The sequence below is a fragment of the Mus caroli genome, chromosome 17, assembly GCF_900094665.2.
Source record: "Mus caroli chromosome 17, CAROLI_EIJ_v1.1, whole genome shotgun sequence".
In the NCBI taxonomy this organism is placed as follows: Eukaryota; Metazoa; Chordata; class Mammalia; order Rodentia; family Muridae; genus Mus; species Mus caroli.
Window position 1 is genome coordinate 28,515,622 of NC_034586.1, and position 10,756 is coordinate 28,526,377.

Here is a 10,756-nt window from a genome sequence, read left to right on the forward strand (position 1 = left end):
AACATTGGCCACGCCCCTCTCTTTGGCCAGGCGAATGACCGGTCAAATGTTTGATCTCTTGAGGGTAAACCCACCTGAATATATCTGAGCATGTCATCCTCACGACCCTGGGCAACTTTCAGAAATGTATCTTCAGCTTTGACAGCAGCTGTCAAGACTTGGGCTTGGGAACCTGGGCCATGGAAGCAAAGGAGGAAGGACTGGACAGAGTGGTTAGAGAGCCTTCCTGAAGGAGGTGGATCAGAACTGTCAGTGAATCACCTAGGAGGAGGGAGGGAGGGAGGGAGGGAGGAGGGAGGGAAGGAAAGGATGGAGGGAGAGATATCTTTCTTTGAGATAGAGTTGTTTACGTACAGATACAGTATGTAGATCAGCAGAGCCTGTGGGACAGGCAGTGGGGAGCAAGCAAAGGAGCGGAGGAAGATGGACCAGCAGTGATTTGATCACAAGGACAGTGAGAGGTGGGCAAAATGGTGACTCCTGAGGTTCCTGAGGTGAAGGTGCCCGAGCTCCTGTTAGGCCTGTCTCCACAGTGTGTGTGACAACATACTTGAGATGAGAAAAGGCTTAGTGTGGCTACTGACTTTAGAGACTGCAGCCAGTGGTAGGCTGCTGTTCTGGTTTCCTTCTGTCACTGTGATGAATGCTATGACCAAAGCCAACCTTGGAGAGCTCATCATATCTTACACTTCTAGGTCACAGTTCATAATTGACAGAAGTAAGAGAAGGAACTCAGGCAGAATCACAGGGCTGTGCCTAGCTGACTTTCGTATACAGTACAGGGCCAACTGTCTAGAGATGGCTGCCCAATGGGTTAGGCCCTCCTGCATCAATTACAAATCAAGACAATCCCCTTCAGTCATGATTTAGGCAATTCTTCAATCAAGGCTGTCCTGTCAGATGACTGTAGGCTGTGTCAAGTTGACTACTAAGGCAAATAGGACAGCTGGATCCTTTGCTATTGGGCCCGTGGAAAGGCAGTATATCTTAGCTAGGTGTTGGGCCCCATTTTGGCTCTGGTTTGGGCCTTGAGGACAAACCTGAGCCTGGCTCGAGTTTTGAGACCTGTCTCAGTCACTTCCAAATTGGGGTAACTCAGCAAGACCTGTTTGGCCCTTCCTTTACCTTGCCATTGCTGATGTAGAACTTTGCCTTTGGCCCTGTCAGTCACTCTGTCACCCTTCCCTGCCTTCTGCCATCTTATCCTACCAAAAATCTCCCTCCCGATGTTCTGAACTTATATAAGTGAGTGGTTGATGCCATAAAGTTGAGTTCCTGCTTTGACAGACTCCCAGCCTGGATGTGTTTCTTTTGGACCTTCGACACTCACCATCCTATCCTGCTCAGCCCCAGAGAGTTCCCAGCGAGACCTGTACCTCTCTCCTCTTGCCTGGACCTGTTGGCAAGGAGCCAGAAGCCAGGAGCAAGTGAGAGAGGAGGCTAAGAATCTCATGGTACCTGATTGTCCTACAGATCAGTTGACACTCAATTCAGGGACATCTTGGAGGGAGCTGAGTGTTAACTTGCAGAAAGAGAATGATGTCCAACTGGGTGGGAGTTTCAGGGAAGTCTGTATCATGGGTAGTAGAGGAAGGACAGGAGTCTGCTGTCCACACTGATCTGGGTTTGCAGAAGTGGAATCAGCTCAAAGATGCAATGAAGAGGACACTATGGAGAGAGGTCTTATTCCCCATTCCATACTGCATCTATGTGACCATCTAGCTCATCTGTGTCTGAGGCATTGAGTTGCTGGCTGCCAGCTAGAGGTGGTCCTTGGGATTTACATATGTTAAATCCTTTCCTCCTCTCTAACTAAATCCTGCTGGAAGCCATCATGGAGCTTAGCATGCTAATATCTAGAAGAAACAAAGAGCCCCTGCTACACATGGACCTGCTGGGCCATCTCACCCCAGATGGGATGTGCTGCTGTAAAGCCTGCAGCATGATGCATGACCTCAATGATGCTGTCATCCCAGGAGAGGGGTCACATCCTTCCCAGGCAGGGTTTGGATGGCTTCTTTAAAGATAAGGCCAAGTCCAAGCCTTTGAATTTCATTGCTGTGCTGCTGTTGACCAAGATGGGTTTCTCAAGGGGTGGAATGAATATTGACACCAAATGTCAGGTCTAATAACTTGGTGTTGTGGAGCATGCATGTCCATGTGTTTGGACATACTAGACGCATTAGGCATAGAGAGACTTAGGCACAGAAGACAGCCAAATCTGAAACTTTGAGGAACCTGAAGGTTTTCCAAGTATATATTATTGTGCGGCAGTTATATCTATCCATGCCTATGCTGACCACTTCACTAAATCTATACTCAGAGCAATCCCCTTAGTCATGGCAGTAGGCATAGCTAAAATGAGACTATAGTGATGATTTCCCTATTGTCTACACATAATTTCCAGATAATAAAGTACTGCCTGTACATGCAGCAGAGTCTATATAGCAGGGAAAAGACCAGAATCTTTGCTTGTGGCTCATACAGAGTAACAGGTATGCCCTTATTTAGTTCCCCTCAACGAAGTAAAGAGAGACCAAAGAGGGAGGGAAGGAGCAAAGGATACAGAGATAAGAGAGGAAGAGAGTAATGGAGGGAGAGAGAGAAGACTTTGTTCTAGAGTTAAACAAGTTCTTTTCATGATAAAGGAGAAGTCTTGCAATCTTAATGACTCCAAAAACATAAGACTCCCTGGATCTAGCACATTAGAATGGGAGCAGATGTCTTTGTAACTCTTTACCTCTAACTTCTGAGGCAAATTGTCATGAATTCATCTTGCATGTCAGATCGATAACCACTTTCTTAAAAAAACAAACAAACAAACAAAAAAAAACACTACAATCAAACCAACCAAACAACCAAACAACAACAACAAAACCAAAAACTTTCTCACACAGAAACATGGAAATATTTATTCAGGAACAAATCAATAGACCAAGTAGCTACCATGAATTATGTGGAATGGGGACCTTGCTTATGGTGTCAGGGAGACGTGTAAGAGGGGCCGTTAACCACCAGCCCACAAGGATGAAAGGAACAGAGCTGATGAACAGGGTTTTCAGATGGCCTGGGAATATGGGGAGACAGGTCAATTGTATTTGGTGTAAATTAAGGCTTATATAGTTTTGGGGAAGTGGGTAGGGATAGCCAGGATAGGCAAAAGTCATTGGTTGAAGGGTAAGGTACTGAAACAAAGATCACTGGCTGAAGGCTAAGGGGCTACAGGGGCCTTGTTACTATGGGAATGTATTCTAGGAATCTCAGGTACTGGCAGAACAGGTTTCTTTTTGGCAGAAAGGAACCTGAAGCTGTAATTTCATCAAGGCTATGTATGGTGATTTAAATATGCGTGTCCCTATTAGGAGGTGTGGCCTTGTTGGATGAAGTGTGTCACTGTGGGGCTGGGGTTTCAAACCTTCCTCCTAGCTGCCTTCAGAACAAGATGCAGAACTCTCAGCTCCTTCTCCAGCACTATGTCTGCCTGGATGCTGCCATGCTTCCTGCCATGTTGTTAATGGACTGAAACTCTGAACCTGTAAGCCAGCCCCAATTAAATGTCCTTTATAAGAGTTGTCTTGGTCATGATATTTTCATAGCAATGGAAACCCTAACTAAGACACCAGGTGACATTCTGTAGGTTTGGAGGTTTTGGGCTCTCAGACAAAGTCAGAGAAGGAGAAGCCCTGCTGGTAAAAGAAGTCCACCATTTTGCTCTGAGCTCAGGGCTTCCCGGTAATGTCATACTTTGACGTTAATGAGAGTTCGGTGAACTTTGGAGTCTGGAGCCCTTGGAACTGGGGCCCTTTGGGTAGTCCTTGTGGTCTGTTCTATGGCCTTTCTCCTTGGCTCTGCTCCCCAGATGGGGAAGAGAAGTTCTTTTTGATAATTCTTCCATTATTGTTCAGTGAGCATAGGATCTGAGTTCAGAGGGAGATGCTCAGCCTGACCTGCAAGGGAAAGGCTATGAGAGAAAGATCTGTGCTGCTGAGAGAACTGCAACCATGTCTGCACTTGCTCGGAGAGTGCACTCTTCCTACCCTTTTCCTGGCAGCACGTTTTCCTTTCCTGAGTGCTTGCTCTTCTCATGCATCTTAGTTCTTACTCTACCACCAGTTCTAGGGATTCGCAGGGACACATGGGTGGTGATCTTTGTGCTGTCCGTTCCCCTGGGTCATCCATTCACCATCCATCCATCCATCCATCCATCCATCCATCCATCCATCCATCCATCCATCCATTCAAACCTTGTCAACTGTCTTCCTTCCTCAGTTTTGTGTCAGAGCCCCATCTGGGCTCCAGAGATCTGAGATGGGCTCAGGCCAGGACTGCCTTCCAGAAACTCTCAAACAGGTGGGAGACACTCATTCAGGACACTTTTACAATCCTTCACTTTTCTAGATTCATGTATTTTATATGTAATAGTGTTTACCTGCATATATGTATATCATGTGCATGTCTTGTATTTAGAGAGATCAGAAGACAATGTCAAATACCCTGGAACTGTAGCTATTGATAGTTTTGAGCCATTGTGTGGGTTCTGGTAGTCAAACCTGGGTCTGCTTTAAGAGCAGCAGGTGCTCTTAACTGTTGAGCCATCCTGAAGCCCCCCACCCTTCTCTGCTTTTCTAATTCTTACATTGTTGATACTTCTGACCCCTGAGTTTGCTGATCTACATGGGCTGGCAGCCTCTGTTTTGCTCCTGGACAATTGTGTGGTGTGTTCCTTAAGGATGACATGAGCCAGCTGCCCTTCCTGACCATGTGCTTCAATCAGAGTTTGTGGTTGCATCCCCCAGACTTATTAATCTCCCACTACTGCATTTAGGATGTTGTGCTGCCAGATGGCTGGATCATCCCCAAAGGTGCCCATAGGACAGGAAATGACTTGGGAGGAAACCGGTTGGTGCCAAGGACACCTTACAGTTTTTGGCTGGCCACAAGTCTCCAGGAGGGTGGTGACTTCTCCTCCATCCAAGCTGTACTTATTCTCTGGGCTATAAGAAACCAGAGGGAGGTGTCTTAGCAGGATAGGGGCTGGGATGAAGGACAAGGTTGAGGCTCTGATTCTTGGAGGCAAATCCTTAGCTGCACTGTGTTTCTACCTTTGACCTTTCATTTTAATTTCATAAAATTCTTCTCTCATCTTGATGAGGATGGATGTGGAGTTATTGGGCCCTTTGTACATTCTTGGTAGGAATAAAGAATGGTGTAGTTGTGTGGAAGGCAGTTTACCAGTTCCTATGAGAAGCAGACCCACATTTTTGCATGATCTTACAGGCTCATGGGGTATGTGTTCACCACCATGAAAATGGATGCCTGAGCATAGATGTACAAAGGAATGTTCACTGGAGCTCTGTATCGATTTGGTTTCACATGGTTGCTACCAAACACCTGACAAGTGTTTGAAGGACTCCCTTGACATGATTGCAGTCTATCATTGTGGAGAAGGCATGAAATGGGAACAAGAGGTATATAATTAATATAGTCTGCATGGAAGTTGAGACCTGCTCTGGAAGCGAAATCAAGCATAGTCTCTGAAGGCTGGTGATTTGTTACCTACGGTTACCAACCAGATCCCATGTACTAACAGATCCATTGTCTTCAATACAGTACCAAAAGCTGAACACCAAGTGTTCAAATCATGAGCCTATTGGGCATTTCAGATTCAAAATATAACACTGGTGCTATGAGTCCCGGTGTGACTGCAGGCTCTTTATTGCAGTACATAGGACTTTGTACCAGTTCGGAGTCAGTCAAAGATCTATGCTACACTTTCCCTGTCTAACCCCAGGCTACTGTCACACCTTGAAACGTTGTGTCATGCATACCCATGAGAGCTACTTGCTTTGGCTACTCAATCATAAAATCAGCACTAATTGTCTCTAGGACTAAATCTGGTGCAGCACCTAAATCAGCCCAGTCTAATGTGAGGGAGCACCAAACATGGGGCCAAGTGTTCACTTGATGCAAAAGTACCAGAATCTTACCTCAAAAGGTAAGAACATACTAAACAGCTGGTACACTGAGAACTAAGAGAAAGAAAAAGCAGACACAAAGCATGTACACAAACATGTCTGTGTACGTGCTAGTTGGTTAGCACCCCAGTGTAGACATGCCTGACCAAATCTCCTGCAACCCCTTCCTTCCCCTCTATCTTCTTTTTCTAGTCTTGACACAGCTGGTAGCTTGACACAGCTAATCAGAACGTATGTAGCCATATATGTAGCTATATATAGGAGTAAAAAATGAAAATATATAAATATATAAAGTATATATACATATATAAACATATCCACCCTACTACATTTGAGACTCTAGCTGTCTGTCAGAAGCCTGCTGACCTAATAAACTTCTTCCTGGTAAAAGAAGCTTAGGGGTCCTTTTTCTTGGATTGGAAATCCTGCTATACAATGATTCCCAGGGTATGATCCAGAACCACAGCATGATCTAGAGCAGGAGCCAGAATGAGAGTCAGATCCAGATGGAGACTTGGAGCAAGAGTCAGCCCCAGACACTAGTTCAGAATATCCTCAGGAGCAGAGAAAGCATGCTCACTGGACAGCAACTCTAAACCTTATAGAAGCTGGGGAAAGATCTTGAAAGATACCAAGGGGAACCTAGCTATCTGGGAGCCTGCTATTTCAGTGAGTGGTTCCTGTTCATTGGTTGTCTGGGGATAAAGATTTGCACCCTTATACAACAGCCTCAAAGGACCACAGCTATTAATCTGACTAATATACCTAGCAAAAATATCTGCCATGACTAAGAGAAATAGAAAAACCCTCTGAGCTAAAGTCAGGGTGACAGATTTATTTAATTTTTTTTTAAAGCTGGGAGTGGTGGCACAATTCTAAAGCCCTGCACTTGAAATGTAGAGGCCCATTAGACATGTAGGTGGTATAGATGGAGCAAGTTGGAAGGAATAGGTGGAGGGGGTTGGAAGAGGTAGACATGATCATGTTTTATTAGACACATATATGAATGTCTCCAGAATAAAGGAAAACTTAAATAAGAAATAAATTACATGTAAAATGTTTGTTGTTTGTTTTTTAAGATGAGGAGTTGGAGCAAACTTTTTTTGGGTAATCAAAAAGAAAACATGAATCTTGAGAGGGAAATCTATGTAAATGCACCGTAATGGCTCACCACCTCCTAGCACAAGGCACGTCTAACCTTTGAGCTCTCTGGCCCACATCCACATCAGTAGTGCTCTATTTCTGAATAAATTATCTGTATTTTCTGCCTTACCATCCATCTGTCCCAGGTCCAATTCTTTGTTCTGGGAAATAAGAACCCAGAAATCTGAGCAGGTGGTTTTTAGTCTCTAATCTGAACGTGTAATACTTCAGTCCTCTGGGGGTTACTAGGTGAGGTCCTTGGCAAAGCTTCCAATCCACAATTTCTACAGGTAAGTTTTGTACACTGTTAGTAAACAGTTGCCTATGGACTAGAATGTCTACCAATCACACACACACACACACACACACACACACAAAGAACCCTTCCTTGGCCTCTCTTAAAAACAAAGCATGTTCTCTTTATTGTTTGAGAATTTAATATGTACATACATATGTATTTTCAAAAAGCCACCCACATTCTCTTCCCTCCAATGTCTCCCCTATACCTCCCCCAGTTTCTCCTCTCATATAGTTTTCTTTAAACCCACTGAGCCTGCTTAATTTTGGTTGTAAATGCAGAGGTGTAGAGCCATCTACTATGGTACATGGGTAGACTTTTAGGACCACATTCATGAAGAAAATTGACTTTCTCTTTCATAGTGGTCTTCAACTGCCAATAGCTTCTTGGCTAAGGGATGGGAGTCTGTAGGTCCCTCCCCCATCTGTTAAGATTATTGATCTTGTGCACGAGGTCATGGTTGCTGTGAAGTCATATGTACAACAGTAGTTCTGTAAACAAAGTTGGTTGCCCTGTTAATCCCACCAGGCGAGAATAAGAAACTACCACAATTTTGAGCCAAATTTAAAGCAAGTTTGGTTTTATTGGGGTGCACCCAAGAGCAAGATACTTTGTAGAGTAATGGATTTTTGAGGGTTCTGAATGTTCCTTTTCCTGTCCTGAGCAGATTTCGAAATTGGGATGATGCTTAGAATTGGGGTGATGAATGTACAGAGAGTAGAGAAATATGGACCGGTGGGTCCCTGAAGCTGTGATACAGCTGCCTGAGTAATTTTTCAAACAAGCCCAGGTCTGCTTGTCACTATCTGCTGTGGGACATGTTGGTCTGTGGGTGGAAAGGAGGTTCCATTTTTCTGGAGAGGATTGGGAATAACAATAATACTAATATAAGGAAATAACACAGTGCCTTAATTATATTAATAATATATAAGAAAATAGTATTTCCTTAAGAACTCTTATTAGGGGCTGGTGAGATGGCTCAGTGGGTAGGAGCACCCGACTGCTCTTCCGAAGGTCCAGAGTTCAAATCCCAGCAACCACATGGTGGCTCACAACCATCCATAACGAGGTCTGGCGCCCTCTTCTGGAGTGTCTGAAGACAGCTACAGTGTACTTACATATAATAAATAAATCTTTAAAAAAAAAAGAACTCTTATTAGTAGTTCAATGTGAAAGACTATATGTGTTTGTATGTATGAGTATATGTTGAGTGTGTGTATTTGTGTGGATATGTGTGTTATATGTGCATGAGGGGAGGTAATTGTGTATAGCTTTGGGGAGATTTTATGTGTGTTGTGTGTGTGTGCTATGTATGTGTGTGCGTGTGTGGACTAGAATTGTCCACACAGGGCTGTGTGTATCACTGGAGCTGCTGTTGGAGCCCTCTGGCCTTGTTCCCAGTCCAGGTTTCTGCAGTGCAAGCTCCACATTCCACATGAACACTATCTTTGGAGTAGTTCATGTTAGTGGCTTTTTAAAAAGTGTGTTACCATTTTCCGCTTACCCAGCTAGCTCCCAAAGAACTGAGACTGGACTATTGCAATTATTTATTAAACTTTAAGGGCAGAACAACTGAGCAGTATCACTCTATTTAAATCCTCTAAGCTACTCTGGCTACTTCCTAGCCCACATCCCTGAGATGCTCGCATCTTATGGCTTTCTCTGCTCCAGCTGTTTTCTCATGGTCTCTCCTGGATTCTTTCCCTGTGACTAATTCTCATTTTTCTCTCTCCTGCCCCATTTCCTGGAAGGAAGGGAAGGAAGTCCTGCCCTATTCTCTCCCCTGACCAGTTATTGATCAGCTTTTATTGACAAATCAGGGAATAATTCAGGAGCAATGTTTATACAACATTGAGACAGGAGATACTTAGAATACAGACTGCAACCAGATACGGGGGCATAGAAATCAAGATTGAATTACACAGCGCACAGTAACATGCCTACACATACCAAATTCTAAGGGGTAGGTGTGGGCAGATAAACGTCCATGTTCCTTTGGTCTGGGTGGGATGCCTAAGAAGCATGCTCAGTACTGTGTCTCCAAGAGCCCCATCTTCCATCAAGCTGAGCCCCAACGATTATGGTGCACACCTCCTTCAGCAAGCAGCTTTTGACTCTTGTCTCCTCTTCCCATTCCATTTCTTCACAGTGCTGCTGTTGTTTCTTGGGATTGACTTCCAAAGAGATGCATGGCAGTTGAGACTATGTCTTAGGGTCACCTTCAAAAGAAGAGTTTGACCTCTGAGGAACACAAAATAAAACACATGTCAGCAAACTCCAGCATCCTCATCTCGTCATGGCCACATTGTTGAGGAGTGTGAAGCCCAGATGGTCAGCTCAGTTGCTCAAGGTCATAGAACTGGTGAGTGGCAGAGCCTCACTTTGTCTGGGGCTCTCTGATGCCAAGCCTGAGCTTTCATTAAAGGCTGGTGAGGGTTAGGGAATGCACAAGGAATGGTTGAAGTTAGCATATTCCCTGATGTGTAGCAAAGGAACTAAGACTCTTACCCATGTCTGGTTATGTCTTCATTCTTTCATGAAAATAATGGAAAGCACAGTCTAAGTGCTGGCCACAGCTGGTCAAATATGAAAGGCATGGTCTGCATGCGCATCTTCATACTAAAGTACATTGATGTCTCACAAGCAGACATGTGGACTTTTACTAGGCACCAAGGTTGGTGATATACAGCTTTTAAAAAAATATATAATAACCAATGTACAGAATAGTAAACATTATTTCAAATGCTGTCCATTTTTCACAGAAGAACAAGAAGGGCCCTGACCTGTTCTGCCTGGATCCCATCTGCTGCTAGCCCATCTTAGCCTTGCTCTCACACACCTTCCCTCCTCACTCCATATCCTAGCCCAACCCAGCACAGCCCAGCCCAGCACAGCCCAGCACAGCCCAGCACAGCCCAGCCCAGCCCAGCCCAGCTCAGCCCAGCTCAGCCCTAGCTGTGTTCTTCTAGCTGGGCTATTGATCCCTGGAATCTGACCTGGGAAATCACTTGTTGAACAGCTTCTTAAAGAAACATGTCTACTAAGACCCAGTGTTGCATGGAGGTAGGGTTTGACTGCTGCCTGACTGCAGCTAGACAGAAATTCAAGAGTCTCCCAGTTCTGCACCAAGAAATCCTACAGGCCTTCCTCCCATACAAACTTGCATAGAAGCTCTGGAGAAATTCAGGGATGTGCCTGGCCTTGGTCTCCTGGAACCTGAAGTCCCAAGTTAATGATTTTTAAAAACACAATATATCTTGTCTTTGGAAGGGCAGGAGGGGCAATAAAGATGGGGTTTAATGTCGCCTTTGGCCATACCAGTCTTATCTCTTCCATCCTG

At 44.6% G+C, this 10,756-nt stretch overlaps 1 protein-coding gene across 1 annotated transcript in view; it reads left to right on the top strand.

Moving 5' to 3' along the window:
• Window positions 1–10,756, top strand: part of LOC110312474 (cytochrome P450 4F5) — a 185,987-nt gene that overhangs the window by 111,969 nt on the left and 63,262 nt on the right. The gene's annotated exons all lie outside the window — the stretch shown is intronic.